Here is a 14,951-nt window from a genome sequence, read left to right on the forward strand (position 1 = left end):
GATTATACCCTCAACATCTGTTGGTTGCAGTCAGGATGCACCAGGCTGTGGGTGCTGGGTTAAGTATGAGGTGTCCCTGCCCATGGCAAGGGGTTGGAACTGGATGATCTTAAGGTCCTTTCCAACCCAAACCATTCTGTGATTCTATGATTCACTGCACGAATTTGAGGGCAAATGCAGCTGCCCTCCCCATCCCACAAGGCCTGGCTTCTTGGTGAGTCAATTCCATCCCTCCTCCATATGTGAAGACAGTGAGAGGCGTGACACTTCCCACCACTTCCATCCATATATGCTGGAACAAGAGGAGGCTATGAAGTCTCGGAGTATTCAGATGTTTAATACTTCCCTTTTAGGTGCAGGAATGGCAGGGGCTGTGTCCTACTGAGCTGTGTGTTTTGACAGGGAAGATAAATGAACTTGCTGAGCAGCATTAAGTATAAAGAAGCCCAGGAGCTCTCCTATTCCTCCCTGCATCTCCAAATTGAGTTTTGAAGCTGTGATTTTCAGCTGGCGTGGGACAGGAATGGATGGGAAGCTTGTCAAGTACAGGCAGCATCTGCTGCTCGAGGGGGAAGGAGCTGATGTAAAATGTGATCTCTGTGAATGAGGAGCCCTGGGCTGACATATAACACAGCAGCACATGCCTCCCTTCCAAGAAATACACATTAAAAGGTTGAAAAACCACCCTGCAGAATGAGCAAGGAGGGGTGGATGCTGAGCTTAGCAATGTGTCCTAGAAGCAAATGAGTCTAATTTCATCTTGGGCTGCATTTTTAAGAGTGAAGCCAGCAGCTCCAGCTGATCCTTCCCTCTGTCTGGCACTTGTGAGATGGTATTTGGAGTGCAGTGACCGATTTTGGGCTCCCCAGTATGGGAAGGTTATTGATACACTGGAGTGAGTCCAGTGGAGGCCACTGAGGTGGTTGGGGGCTGAGATGTACGAGGAGATGCTTTGGGTCTGTTGAGCTTGGAGAAGGCAGTTGGCCCTCCAGGGCTCCTTTCCTAACCTAAACTGATTTTACCACACAGTGACAACCAATCCATCCTTTGGCTGTGCTGTATTGTCCATCAGAGCAAGCACTGAGCAAGCAGAACCATGTACAGTTGGGGCTGTTCAGGCTGGAGAAGAGAAGGCTGCGTGGAGACCTCAGAGCAGCCTTCCAGTATCTGAAGGGAGCCTATAGGGATGCTGGGGAGGGACTCTTCATGAGGGACTGTAGTGACAGGACAAGGGGTAACGGGTTCAAACCTAAACAGGGGAAGTTTAGATTGGGTAGAAGGAGGAAGTTCTTTACTGTAACGGTGATGAGGCACTGGAATGGGTTGCCCAAGGAAGCTGTGAATGCTCCATCCCTGGTGGTGTTCAAGGCCAGGCTGGACAGAGCCTTGGGTGGCATGGTTTAATGTGAACTGTCTCTGCCCATGGCAGGGGGGTTGGAACTGGATGATCTTAAGGTCCTTTCCAACCCAAACTGTTCTATGATTCTATGAGCTGTGTGTCTGCACCCTCTCCCAACTCTTTGGATGACTTCTGCTGATGGAGCCTAACGGGTCCCCCAGCATACCCAGTGCTTTTCCTTCTCTGCCCTGTAACTGAGTCTTAGTGGCTCCCAGACATCCCAAAGTGTAGCTCAGGCCACCAGAGATGATGAGATTATCTTTGAAGCCATTCCTTTTCAGAAATGAAGGTGGGTCTGTGACACCTCAGAGCATCAGGCTCAGCAGTTTAGATGCTGTAAAGTGAAAGAGTGCTGCATGGCTGCTTTCTAAAAGGTTTGTTTTCGTTTATTTGCTTTAAAATGACTTCAGTTGGCAGTATTTTATCAGATAGGAGAATGGATTCTGTTCTTCCATAAGAAAAACAAATGTTTGAATCTGTGCTCCATATGCTTTTGTTTGGAAAACTGGTTTGCAGGCAGGGAAATCTTGAAATGGCTCAAAATATGAAACCCTCCCAAGGAACAGGGTGGGGATAGCACTAGGTGAAGAGGCTGTGGACACTGCTCCTGTATGCACATGTATGTGTGGGGACACCAGGGGTCTGCTTTCTGCAGGAGCTCTTGCATGTCGCAACATCCTGATCTCCAGTGACCATCCTTGTTGCTGCTGCTCGGTCATTCGCATTCAGCATCCAATGGTAATGGTTTTATTGGCAACATGGGCTCCTCTGGTTTTATTTTGATGACTTAAAGAGAAATGAAGTCCACAGCAATATGACAGACACCCGTGATCCATCCTGTGCTGGTGGTATAGAACATGCCAGAAGGGAGGATTAGCTGTCAGCGATCCCAGCGCCACAGGGATCAGACATGGGAATGGGTTCAGTGGCCTGAAGATGGGAATCCACTGTATTTTCAGGTTCTGGATTATCTCTTCAGGCCTCCAAAAGCCTGTTCAGGAGGAGAGCTCTCCCTTTTCCCTTATTCCTGGTGACACCTCTTACAGCATTAAATGCCTGGTTTTAGGCAAAGGCATCAAACCCATGGTGTCTTAACAAGTTGTTGGGCATCAGCTGGGCCTATATAACCATATGTGTTCCCATGTACATGATCCTACACTGCCCCTGGCCAGTATGATTTCACACCTCTTCCTCCCTCCTAAAAATAACGCTTTTCCCCTTGCACATATACTGGCCTAGGAGCATTTTCTTGCTTGAAGGCTTCCTCTCTGCTTGTGCATTGTGCCTTGTTAAACCACAGTAAGAGCTAAGCCCTTAATCTCCCCATCTATACAACACACAGCTATTTAATGCTGTTTGGCTTAAAACACATGACATTTGTGCCTATTTAAAGCAGGTAACACTGCAGTGCTTGCATAAACATGGGGCAGAGTCAAGGGGAAGTTTTTGGCTGAGTCTCTGCACTTCACTGTCTGGCTGATACTTACAAGCTTAACTTATAGGTACTTAGAGGCTTAACCACAGTGGGGCTCTTTGAAGGCTTTTCTTTGCTTTATTTCCTCTTTGATTTAGTAAATGGTGAAAAGAGGCAAAATTTGAGCATGGTTTTTGAGTCACTGCAAACGGCTTCACATAAACGGCTGCTACAAAAAGCAGGGCAGGCAAAAACGGCTGCTGAATTGGAAGCAAAGGGTCACCCTGGTCTGCAATTACGGCGGTCCCTAATGCACTGAATTGCAAATCATACCCATTCCTGGGGTGTAACACTAGCTGGCTCTGCCTGCAGGACTGAAATGAGCTCATAGAGCAAAGCAGCCTGAGAAAACAGCTTTCCCAGTGATGGGAAAATGGTCTGAGTCTCCAGCCTGAGTGGGAAAGTAATAAGGCTCCATTCCCTAACTCCGCAAGGAAGACTTTAGTACAGCAAGGGGCAAAAGTACCACTTGCAAATAGCGCTGTTGTAACAGCTCCTGGGCTGCGTGTTGCTGTGCTGCACGAGGGTGTTTTCAGGTACCGCAGTGGTTTCAGGATGGGAACATCTACAAATGAGGGATTTCACTCTCCTGGACTCTAAAATGTGCTTTGAAATGACACATGGAAGTGATCACATGGATTGAACTTTAAATATTCCAAATCTTCTGATGTTTTTTCCTGCAAAGTTACATTATTTTGACAGCAGTTTTGCCCAGATTTTTCCTGCCCCTATGATGGAGTGACCCAAAGTGAGCAGCAGTCCTGGCAGTAACTAGGCTCCTGAACTGGATTCCTCATTGGAATGGGATGAGTCCCGTTGGAACGGAACGGCACACTCTGGCAGCATCTGTGGGTTCTTCATAGCTGTTTCGAGATCACAAATTCTCTTGAACTTCTCTTTTTATCTGTTATTTTGCTTCCCATGGAGGCCATCCTATGAGGGCTCCACTGGGAGCACGCATCGAGACTAAGGCCAGGACCTCTTAGTCTACGAGCATTGCAAGCTTGAGAGGGCATGATTGGCTTGGACATTGAGAGCTCAGTCTGCTTCTGTCATCAGTTAGCAAAATGAGGTCTCCTTTTCATCCCTGACAGTACTTTTGCCACCTGCCCACTATGGGCATGTATCTTGGACCATATTTCTTGGTGGAGAGGCTAGAAAGCTCCACACCACCACTTGGACCATATCTCTGAACTGCAATACAGCTCCTCAAGGGTAACCCTTGATCTGGGCCTGACAGCAGCACATCCCAACCTGGCAGTCAGCGAGGCAGATCTGCTGCTTCTTCTTCTGAAGTCAGTGCATCTGGATGCTACACTGTGATGTATCCGCTGGTTCAGAGCTCCCAGGAGATTTGCCCTCTCTTTCTGCATGGTATGGTACAGTCTTGCCTTCGTTTTCCTGAATATACATGTTTGAAGGTTCCCTGTAGCACTGTAGAAGCCATTTCTGGTTCTTACAGAGAAAAACCACTTTTCCTGTGAGATTTATGTTGTCCTATGTTTAGAACACCTTAAGATGCACGAATGGTCGAAAGAAGATCATTTATATGATTTCTCTTTCTTTATTTTTAAGCTCATGAAGAATAGAGTGGGAACATTTAGTTGTTTGCAATATATCCTGCACAGGGCATAGGATGAGGGTCACGCTTTTATAAGTACCAGTGTCCCATACCAAACCTCTGCCTCCTCTAGCTAATCTGTGCTCCCTTGCCCTGATACCCTGTGGCTGAGCTTGGTTTCACACTGCAGATCAAACGCAGCTCGTTGCTGCCAACTGGAAGTAAGGTTTCCTCCTATCTTCTTGTTCTTTAATTACTTTTCCAAAGAACTGAAGCAATCCCCTTCTCCAAAACCACATCACTGCATGAAGGAGGAGTTGCTGTTGTCTCTCTGGGTACTGGTTCAATATTTCCTCTTGCTGCTGGCGTTTTCCTTTGCAAAATAAGCAAATCTCAGCATGGCAATGAATAAATGAAAGGGTGAAACGTGTGTGCAGGGAGAACCAGGTTGAACTGCAGTGGTCGGGAGGACCCACTTCATGTGATGCCATTTACACCTGTGTTATGCTGGCTAGTGAGATTAAGTGTGTTCTAGTAAGCTTAAATAATAGGTTTTGCTGACCTGACTGCTGGAAAAGGGTTAACATTTACTCATATAGTAGTTCCCCTGAGAGGATGGAGACAAAGAGGACTGGTGAAAGCAGCTCAAGGTAACAGCTTCCCCATCTGCCGGTGGAAGAGAATGGGAGCTGAGATGCATCTACGCTGGCCATGGTCACTATAAAAGGGCTATAACCCTCCTGCCAGCTATGTGGAGGGTATTGAGTGTCTATAGGGTGTTAAGTGCCTCTCTTGTAGAAGTCCAGGGTCACCTCATGTCTCAGTGCAACCTCACGCTTTGGAGGTGATCCCACAAGGCTTCATCCAGAAAGGGGCAGACTTCAAGGTCAGCTTTTCTCCATTGCTATGTCCCTCTGCCTGCCTTTTGTTGGTCCTTCTTTAGAGAGGGGTTGAGGGTGAAATAAGGTTTATTCCCATCCAGGTATGTCTTAGAAGCACAAAGAATTAGGAAGTGAGTGACCAAGTCAATGTCCCAAATAGCTAAAGACATCTCAGGTGCCATTAGATGCCAGTCTTGCTTTCATCTGAATCAAGCTCAGGATGCCACCGGTGGCCTTGTCCTGGGGAACTATTTCTGCTGAGTTCAATGGACACAGGACCAGGTTAAGCTATGGGGGACCTTCTGAAGGGCTCTGCAGTTGGGTGGGGATGTCGAAGTGCCCTGGGAAGCTGGGAAAAGGCAGTTAGAGAACGGGAGGGAAAGGCCAAAGAAATGAAGCTGTTCAGAGCCTTCATGCAAGAAGAGTGAAGTGGTGGATAAATAGGAAAGGAGAGATCTGCAAGGGGTGATGGCAGAATGGGAAAATTCAACAAGGAAAACAACTGGGAACCTGATTTTGGACAAGAGGAAAAGTGGCTCCAGTGATTTTGGGGCTGGGCTTATCTTGGAGTGGGAGTGGTAAGAACCATCATGGCACAACTGGTCTGAATGAGACCTCATGTATCTTTATTCAAGCTCTCTTTTCCTCCAGGGACCATACCCAACCTCTCAGCCCCATGACAGCTCTGCTGTGTCTCTGCACCAGCCCCATCTCTGCTTTCTAGGCCTCAGGCTAAGGAAGGACAAGGGCATGAGCAACAAAGGCTGGTTTCCTTTCAATGGTTTCTTAAGGCAGAGGTGGTTGGGGATCAGCAAACACTGCTGGACCTCGCCCTGCTTTTATCTGATGAATTATGTGTTGGGACGAGACATTGTGCTAAATATTAAGCCTAAAGTTTAGAAAATGGAAAGTCTTTACTCCCCAGGAAGGTTGGCATTGAGGCGAGTGTGACTGCCCGTGAATGCTCCTCTTTGTTTGCCTTCCCTTACTCTCCCTTGATTGCTTTGAAATATTGCTGATTGCTTGAGTAGCTGAGAAGCCTCTCTTGGAAAGGTCCCAAATATGCTTCAGCGCAGTTTATTTCTATGATTTGCACTTGGCCTTGTTTGATATTCCCCCCCCCTTTCCTTGGTTGACAATTAAAGAACCAATTTCATTCCTCAGCCCTGCTCCATCCCTTTGATGGAGGCTCTTTGGCTCTAGGGTTTGGTAGCAACATAGAGGGTTGTTCAGCTCCAGGTGTTCACATCTACTGCTCAACAACCAAATATGAAAGTACTACGTGAACTGAGAACAGTTCCTTGGGGAAGGGTGGCACCCAAACAAGTTAGCAGCTAGATGGGCCCCATCTCTACGGCCCCACACTGAGATGGAGATGCTGGACACCTTTGGTTTCTTCTTGTTGCTCAGCGTGGTCATCCTTGCGGATTAGGACAGAGGAGCTGGATGTGGTCGTGATGCAGGTGCCTGTAGATATCCCTGAGCTAGTGCCAAGCAAATTAGGCTTGAGAATGGGAAATTTCATTTCAGCTGTGCTGGCACAGGGCTGTGCTGGGTTATTAACTGAGCAGCACTGCTCTGCCACCCCAGCTAGCTCACTTATGTACCACGTAATCAGGTGTTAAAGATTTATCACAGAATCCCAGAATGGTTTGGATTGGAAGGGACCTTAAAGCTCATCCAGCTCCAACCCCTTATCTCCATACTGTATTCCAGGGTTGCTAAACACGAGAAGGAGAACTTAGAATGGTTTGTGTTGGAAGGGACCTTAAGATCACCCAGCTCCAACCCCTGCCACGGGCAGGGACACCTTCCACTAGAGCAGCTTGCTCCAAGCCCTGTGTCCAACCTGGCTTTGAACACTGCCAGGGATGGGGCAGCCACAGCTTCTCTGGGCACCCTGTGCCAGCACCTCAGCACCCTCACAGGGAAGAGCTTCTGCCTAAGAGCTCATCTCAGTCTCCCCCCTGGCAGGTTAAAGCCATTCCCCTTGGCCTGGCCCTACAGGCCCTTGTCCAAAGCCCCTCTCCAGCTTTCCTGCAGCCCCTTTAGGCACTGAGAAGCCAACCAGGAGGTCTGGACACAGCCAGCCTCATCATCGCTGTGACTGGTGCAGGCTGTAGATGAGACTGACCCCCATCATGCTGCAAACTGCCTTATCATTAGTGACCCTGGAGACAGAAAAGGGCAAGAGAGCCCATTGGGTTGCTTCTTGTATTTCTTCTGAATACAGCAAGAAGCCACATACGCCCAGGAAGAACTCCAGTGGACTTGGATTAAAACCACAACTCCTGCCATAGTTTTGGGCACCTCCAAATGGCAATTGCAGCCCTGCTCTGCTGGAAAGGCACTTGAGCTGCATGGCACAAGCATCTCCTGATTGCCCCACTCAGGGCTTGTGGAAAGATTCAATTGCTGAATGCAGATACAATTGCAATTAAGCCTATTCAGCCTGATAACGAGGCATTCAGGGCTTTAGGGAGCTTTATATGGTTCAATTAGATTCAGTTGTTAAGCCTGAGCCTCAAGGAGTGCTCCTCTGAAGCCTGGGATTTGCAGGCAATCCTATTGCTTAAATCCTGCAGAGCTTTGGGTGATGTTTTCAGCCAGGAATGGTCTGAGTAGAGGGAAGAAGATGTGAGTATATATGGTCAGGAAGCAGTTAATTCCTGGGATCCTTTGCTGGAGTGGGAAAATGTCAGCCTAAGTGTTCTCCCTGCGGGCTCAAGCTGGTGGGGAGGGATGGGAAGAGCTGCACTGCTCTATCCTTACTGTTAAACCTACACACCTGGAAGCAGACACTGATTTATGTCTTCTAGCAGCCGTTTGAGGGTACTCTTATTTGCTGATGGGGCTGTGATGGTCCCAGAAGCAGTAATCAAACGTGGAGCCCTGGGGACGCGTTGTACATCCTCTTCATCTATCTCCCCATCCCCTTTGGCTTCACCTGGACCTCCAGGGTCAGGATGGGGCTGGGATTCCCTCCTGCTTCATATCTCAACCCAGTGTGTTCCTGCTCACCCTGGGGGCTCCTGTCTTTCACTCTTCCCTTATGTCTTTGACCTCTTTGGCCTGTTTATTATCACTTGACCAGAGGCTGGGATGGATAGGACCTACTGTGATATGACCTGTTCTTCACCGGATCTGGAGTTCTCAGGACCCCTGGCACTGCAAAACAACTGGTGGTGTGGGGAACAGCCCCTGTTTTGAGCACCAAAATCAGGATTTTGGGACGTTCAGTCCCTGGTTCTTCCACTGGGTCTTTCCCTGAGCTGAAATCTCTGTTTATGTGGTGTAAGCTCAAGGGGTGGCTGAAGGGGGTTTCACCCCACTACTGAACTGCCACGGGGTGTCTCTGGCTTTGATAGTGATAGATGTGGGAGGTGGTTGTGAATGGGGGTCCCTTATGCTCCATGAAGGTGATATGTTGCATGTGCTCCTCAGGCCCTCTTTGGCACTGATCTCCTTCCTAGTAGTAGGGGGCTTTGTCTTCCAGTCTCACCCATTCTCAGCCCTGCAAAGAGAGCCTACCCATCTCATCCAGAGCTCTGTGGTCACTCCACCATCCCCATGTGGTGCTGGTGTCCTTTTTGGGGTCATTTCTCACATATGGTAAATATTATGGGGTCATTTCCCATATATCCAACAGGGTTTGCCTATCAAATACACCTGCATTCCCTTCACCACCCTGTGCCTCAGTTTCTTAGTGTCACTGCTAACATCCTCCGTCTAAGAGACCATCTCTAAAAAGCTCTTTGCTGTTGTGAGATGAGACAGATGAAGTGAAATCATGATTTGAGACCTCTTGACTCAGGCCCCTCCATACCCTCCCAGCAATGTCAGACCCCTGAATCAGACCCATATATCAGTTTTGCACCCCGCTTCTGGCATTTCCCAGCCTCTCCTGCTGCTAATATGAACCTGAGCTCTTTGACCTCCTGGAAACAGAGACTTCCCCTCCCCTCCTCCCAACCTTTTCCCCACACTGGCCCCTTCCTCTGCAAACATCCCAGTTATTTTATTACTATTTTGTGCCCACAAGGTAAGGATTTGTGTTTTCCCTCCCCTCCTCTTCACTCCAGCATTCCTCTGGGGTGGCATCCCCTATCCCAGCCTCCCCTCCACTGCTTCCATCCCAGCTGCCGGCCAGGAGTCGGAGGTGGAAGAGGGGGGAACGCCCGGAGCAGCCCCTCCTCCTGCCTCATAACTTCTTCTTCCAAGCGTGCAGGGAGTTTCACTGCAGCCCAGCCGATGCTGATGCCTGTTCCTGGGGCTGTTGGACCCTCTCATCCATAGGGAGAAGCCAACGCACGGTGGCGTGGCCCAGGTAAGCAGTGCTGTCTGTCTGTCCCTCGCTGCCTGTCTGTCCCTCTGCCCTGTTACTGGGTTTTCTATGCTCTGTCGTGGGTGTTTCTGCTCTCCCCATTCTCGGGTTGCAGTGAAATGAACCGTGGCATCAAAGGCGTGAGAACGGGATGGGGAGGATGAGGAGGATGCAAAAAGCCTCCCAGCTTCCCTGTGCATGGCCCAAACCCCTCGCTGCTGTTTCAGAAGTGTCTGAGGTGCCCCAAACTTGCCTGAAATCTGGATTTTGGGGTGAATTTGCACTTCCCACGATGGGGGGTGGTTCAGGGGCATCAGCTGGTTGTGGAGGCAGGGAGAGGTGGTGAAGTGCTGTTGTGTGCAGCACATGGTGGGTTGGTTGGGGGGGGGGGGTGATGTGTTGTGGGAGGAATTGGGTTCCTGTTGCTTCCTTTGATGCACACATGATGTCTGAGCATTGCAATGGGCAGACTCTGGCCCCAGTGAATTTCCCATCAGTGGAATAAGGAGCTATTCCTTAATACGGAGTTAGTTTTCTTCTAATCTTGTTCAGTTGGATTGCGAGAGGTGGATGGTGGTGAATAGCATGAGCTGAAAGCAAATCCTGGATCAAAGCTTTAACAGCAACGGGGCAGACCCCACTGGAACTGGTTATAACTCCAGACAGAATGGATATTTCAGTGGTTTATGGGAGAAGCAGCAGAAGGGGATGGTCTGGGACCATTCCTCTCTGGGAAGGAAGGATGATTTCAGGGGTGGGATTCTGCTTTCCTACATCTGGCCCCAGACTAATGGAGCTTTGCAATGAATGCAGTGATTGCTTGGGTGCAACCACATGTGTGTAGCTCCTGATTCGAGGGTCTTTACTGACCTAGCTTCAAGTCACACAACCCAGCTTTTCCTGCCTCAGTAGTGGTTATGGTGACTGAGATCCTTCAGCACCAGCCCCCCCCACCTCCCCCTGTAGATGCTGACATGATGTCTCGCAGGGAGCAGCAGTGATTACCAATTCCAGTTGGCTGCTCTCCATCGTAGGCCCAAAATAATGTGATTTCTGCTTGCAATCAGGGATTACAAGAAAGTGCCTTTCTTCCGGGGAGAGGAGAAAATTGGCCACCAGGCAGATGATTCATGGGGTGTCTGCAGAGTCTTTGTGGCTCTAATGAAGTGATGGAGTCTGCGGAAGTCGCTCCATTGAATGGATCAGGAGGAGCAGAAACGGGATGGATGATGCTGTTTGGGCTCCCCAGTGCTTTGCAGACATCTCTCCTCCTGAATCTAGTTGAAGATGTCCCTGCTCATTGCAGGGGGGTTGGACTAGATGAGCTTTGAAGGTCCTGTCCATCCAAACCATTCTGTGATCATATGATTCAATGATTCCAGTGCTCCAAGCAGCATCATGTGCATGGGGAGATGTGTTGGACCAGGAGGTGCTTAAGGCTGTGTTTGTGAATATGAGGTTGGCACATGAATATGGGGCCGTGTTCCCACCTGCAGGTCCTGGCACTGTCCTCAGCCTGGTTTATACAATGGGAACTGGTGGGGTGGTATCTCCTCTCCAGAAGCTGTTTAGAACAGCAGCTACTCAGGGCTTTCTCACTGGAACAGCTCTGTCAGCTCTCCCTGGTCTTAAATATCAGTGCACTGGGGCTCATGGCTGGAAATGGGTTTATGTGCGTGGAAGCTTGTCTGCTTTTTCCACCCAGCTTTCCCAAACATTGCTTATGTTTCAGCAATCCTCAGATCTTCCTGTCCCAAATAGTGCCTCCCCATCAGATTAGTTCTTCTGGCCCTGACAGTGGATAAGGGAAAAAGAGAAGAAAAGCAGCAGGCATCTCCAATTCCTTTGTCTGGCTACCTGGACCCTTGCTCCTGTTCATGATGTCCCCTTTCCCATAGGAAAGGTCACCCTGCCATGGTAGGGAGCAGACCTGCAACCACTGCAGGAGGGAGCCAGAGCTAAGATCTGGGGACCTTTCACACCTGTGCTTTGAAATAGAGCTTCCCCTCTGCTCAAACAGGGAGCAGAGGTCTGTGTAAATGGGAAACCTGGGGAAGGATGGGTGAGTGCGACTGTTTGCTGGGGTAAATGGTGGTTTGGGTTTACTGTAGCACCAGGTGGTGGTGAAAGGTGGGTGATGTCTTCATTTCAGGCTCGCCTTTGAGTGCAAGGAAGGCAATAAAGAAATGCATCTGAAAAGTGAGAGATGTGGGCTTAAATCCTTCCACAGACCCCACTGGTTGGCTCCAGCTCATGGACTGGTTGCTCTTGCCCTGGCTGGGAAGTGGGTGCCTCTTTCCTGTTCACTGTCCATAAATCCTCCTTCCCTGTGTCTTGGGTGAACACAGACTCAGCAGCAACTCTGGGAGAGCGGGAGGAATAGAGAGGAATGTCCAAAATGGGTTTAGCTGCATCCATGGGAGCTTTGATTGGAGCATCCTGCTGAACAGGATGGACAGTTGGTCCATAAAACCCTGTCTAGATGGATACAGGGAGCCAGTTCTCAGTTCCTCAACCATTAACACCAGTTTATAGCGGGTATAAAATATGATTGCACAGAACAGCAGGTTTGTAGAGAGGTAAAAAATAATGGTGTATAGTAAAAATGGGAAGTTATGCCAGTGCTGTATGATCAGGGAGATGTCAGCCTGTCACAATTTGCTTCAATGCCCCAGCAATCCAGCCAGTACTGAACATGAGACTTGGGGGACCAGAATAGTCCAAATCAAGATGTAAACCTAGTGGCACCGTCTCAGCAGGATGCAAATGCCAGGGAACTATGGGTAGGTGCATTTGGGAAGGGTTTCACTTGCTTAATAGAACCTGAAGCTGAGATCTGTGGTGCTTCCATCCCTTTCAGCAGAGACTGTTAACACAAGGGCAGCTGGTACTTGCATTGTGACCGTGTCAGGAGACAGCAGGGAACATTCAGGGCCCATCCTCATCCTGGGAGGCTTTGTTAAACATAATCTGCAGGGGTCATCTGTTATGGTGGGTTTGTGGTGCCCCGCTGAGGTTGGCTCCTGATCAGGGTGTAGATTTAGGTCGTACGTCCTGGAGGGTGTCTGTGAGGTTGGATGGGGTTGAAAGAGTAGATTGGCAGGGTTAGGCTGCCTGCAATGGGTCCTGAGCAGAAGATGGAACATGCAAGTCCCATGCAGAAGCCCTTCGTCCCTTGCTTGCTCCAACATGGTCCTTGTTCCAGCAAGATGGAATTGAATAGCCTGGAGGCAATGAAATGGCATCAGCCCAGAGGCAACAGGGATCTGCTTGTGGAATTTACCCAGCCACAAAACCAAGAGGCTCACGGGGCATGCAGGACCTCAGGCTGGGATCTGTGTTTTCTTTGTCCCAGCTCCCAGTCCCCTCAAGTCCTGCTCAGCAGCACTTTGCAATGTGAATACCGTGGAAAAGATCCAGCCTAAGTGAGTAACCTGAGGAATGCTGCCTGGCTGCCAGCCCAGCAGTCAATCCCTTCATCAATTGACTTCCCAAGCCTTTTTTTCCCACCAGCATCCCCACCACCATCTATTGATCTCCTTGTCTGGAAATATTGCCTTTGACTCCATCAATACATAATCCCATGGGACCTTTCACCTGCTTTATGGGAAGACAGAAGCATCATCTCGTGCATGCCCCTGATGACAACAGGGTAAAAACCCCCCAAATAACACTTCAAACTGTGATACCCATTCAATGGGCAGCTCCTGTCTCTGTGCCACACGTGCTGAGGGATCTCCCATCACCTCACAGCCAAAAGCAGGGTGGCTCATTTAAAAGCTGAGCATTAAACTGAATGGAGGCAGGAGAAAGAAGCTGAAGTTGGTTTCAAGGTGTCTGGGAATGCACTCAAGTACTGTTTAACCACCATCACTTACTTCTCTTTCAGGTTTTTCTCTTCCAAATGTATCACTCATTTTTAAGTAGGATTCACGTTGTGATGCTTCTCAGCTTGTGGATGCCCAGGTGATGCTATCAAAGGCTGCATTAGGATCGGAAGCCCAGTGGGGAGGCCTATAGGATTGAAGCAGAGCCATTTGTTCCATGTAGACCTCTGATGAGCAGTGAAAACCCTCCTTCAGAGTTACCCACCCCGAACCTTCACTGTGCTCTTGGCATTGCTTGCAAGAAGGAGAGATTAGGGGTGAGCAGCAAACCCTCTGTTGCTGCCTCCAAGCAAAACCATCAATCCCCCTCAAAAGTGGGTCTCTGGGAGAGGAAGGAAGAGGCTTGCTGGAGATGATCTTCACAACCACCATCCAATTGTAACATTCAGCTTGGAAAAGTTTCCAAGTTTAGCTAGCAAGGTATTTTTCCCATTGTTAATGTGAAAACCTGACACGTGGGGAGTCACCGTGGTGTGGAGGAAAGGAGAGGAGGGTCCAGCTTTCATTTACAGGACTCATAAGGTATCATTGTGCTTTTCCCCTTGGTGCTTCTAAGCTGCAGTGCTCCATCCAATGCTCCTGGATGCTGCTTGGGTAGCTTCTGCAGGAGGAGGAAGGTGGCAAAACCAGCCCCAGTTGGACACTACTCTACAAGCTGTCCCATACTGGGGGAAGAGAACCTGCCAGTTATCTCCACCTGTTTGTCACCTTTCCATTAGCCTTGCTGCCCTCTCCCCAGTGGGGAATGGCCCAGATCCCAAGGAGCTCTCTCCTCCATGAAGTTTTGCCCTTAACTGGCTGTTTCCATCAGATCTGAGCAAATCCTAACCTGTGCTTTGCTCCTTGTTGTGTGACTCCAATATGAACGCTGCAGAAGCTGCGCCATAGGATATTGGAGCCTGATGGATGAGAAGAAGATGGGCACAAACCACCCCTTCGCCATGTCTCCCACCCTGGAGGAAAGCCATAGCCAGCCCTTGCTGTGCTCTGAGGAGGCCTATTGAGATGTTAATCCAGCTGCTTTTATACATGATCCCCATCTCCCCACCACGTTTCCTATAGGAAGCAACAGCTCTGGGGTCTAAACCTCATGTTGGTGGGACTGGGAAGCCAGCAGCCCTTGTGAGTCACTGCCTTTGAACAAACCAGGCGCTTTCAGATGGGTACCAAAGCAGAAAATAGGATTCCTCTGGGTACCACTTCATCTTTTAGTGAGCAGCCTCACCAGATATACCCCCATCATCTCTGTTAAACATTACTGCACAGTGCAGGCCATTTAAATCAGGAAATCAATGGGATTTATTAAAAAAGGAACAAAAAACACCCAACAAAACACTTTCTCAAAGCTTCTGCTCGAGGAGAAGGAGGGAAATCACTCATCCCTTCTGCAAGGAGCAACGATTTCTTCTCATTGCTGACACTGCT

General features: G+C 49.2%; 1 protein-coding gene across 1 annotated transcript in view; it reads left to right on the forward strand.

Annotated features, from left to right (window-relative positions):
* Positions 1–9,489: 9,489 nt before the first annotated feature.
* The window catches only part of LOC134171759 (collagen alpha-1(VII) chain-like), a 110,039-nt gene continuing 104,577 nt past the window's right edge, over positions 9,490–14,951 (forward strand). The window contains exon 1 of the mRNA XM_062634294.1: positions 9,490–9,642. The gene's annotated coding sequence lies outside the window, so the exon portion shown is untranslated. The remainder of the gene's footprint in view (positions 9,643–14,951) is intronic.

Source organism: Pezoporus occidentalis, unplaced genomic scaffold (assembly GCF_034315485.1).
Source record: "Pezoporus occidentalis ecotype Australia unplaced genomic scaffold, CSIRO_AGI_Poc_V1 ctg42, whole genome shotgun sequence".
In the NCBI taxonomy this organism is placed as follows: domain Eukaryota; kingdom Metazoa; phylum Chordata; class Aves; order Psittaciformes; family Psittacidae; genus Pezoporus; species Pezoporus occidentalis.